Below are 1,272 nucleotides of genomic sequence, written 5' to 3'. Positions count from 1 at the left end.
TATTAATATACATTAAAAACACTAAATTGAAACAGGTACAAAAGGACACAGGTATGGATAATACAGCACTAAGTGGCAGTACATAAAGCAGAGGGCCCAAGATACCACCCACAGCCGAAGCACACCATACTCAAATGTTATAGGATATCAATCCATAAATATGGGCAGAAGATATACAAAAAACTAGTACTATGACCCTGATATCCAATAGGCAAAAAAATGTGTAGCAAGGCAAAATAACACACATTACCTGGTATGCTCAGCAGTGGGGGACCCAGAGCCCACCCCAACGCGCGTTTCGGAGCCACAGACCAGCTCCTTCCTCAGGGGGCGTGGATATCAGGGTCATAGTACTAGTTTTTTGTATATCTTCTGCCCATATTTATGGATTGATATCCTATAACATTTGAGTATGGTGTGCTTCGGCTGTGGGTGGTACCTTGGGCCCTCTGCTTTATGTACTGCCACTTAGTGCTGTATTATCCATACCTGTGTCCTTTTGTACCTGTTTCAATTTAGTGTTTTTAATGTATATTAATAAAGGTAATTTTTTATGGGATTAATCTGCGCTGTGTGTGGTGATTAGGACCCCTGGGGAAACTGCAGCACAGCTCAATGGTTGCAGGCACAGAGCCGAGAAGGTAACCGCACCGGACTCTTCTGGTGTTTCACCTCCTTACAATTACAGCGCTTAGCAACACCAGTAGCATCTGACATCATACTGCGCAAGCGCTGGCAACCTTAGATATTGTGCAAGTGCTCAGTCCAGTGCGTAGTGCGCAGGCGCTGAGATTTCAGCGCTTAGTGACACAAATAGTACTTCCTGCGCATGCGCCGGCGTCCCCCTGCATATAAGGTCACTTGACCGGCCGGGGAGTTACATAAACCCTGTAGCCAGCACCATGATTAGCCTACCCACTGCCTTGACACAGGTTTGTGTCGGCGCCCTCCACTTGGCCACCAACGCTTGCTCCACATACAGGAAACGAGGATAAACAGATGTGAGACCCCAGCACAACCTACAGATAAGTAAACCAATACCTCACTTGGGTTTTGAGCATTTTGTTATCCTCTTGCCAACAGTGATATTACCCCTGGCTTCATCTGTGATATACCAAACCATACAGGGATCATACAATCTAACCTGTGCCCCTGATTCCATATGCGAGACAGGTACTTTAAGAGGCTCCATGAGACCGCAACTTTAAATCTATTAACTAATTCCTTGTCCTGGGTCTCAGCCATATATTATCCTCTTGCCCACAGCACTAT

Source organism: Ranitomeya imitator, chromosome 1, assembly GCF_032444005.1.
Source record: "Ranitomeya imitator isolate aRanImi1 chromosome 1, aRanImi1.pri, whole genome shotgun sequence".
NCBI lineage: Eukaryota > Metazoa > Chordata > Amphibia > Anura > Dendrobatidae > Ranitomeya > Ranitomeya imitator.
This window is presented reverse-complemented; position numbering follows the sequence as displayed.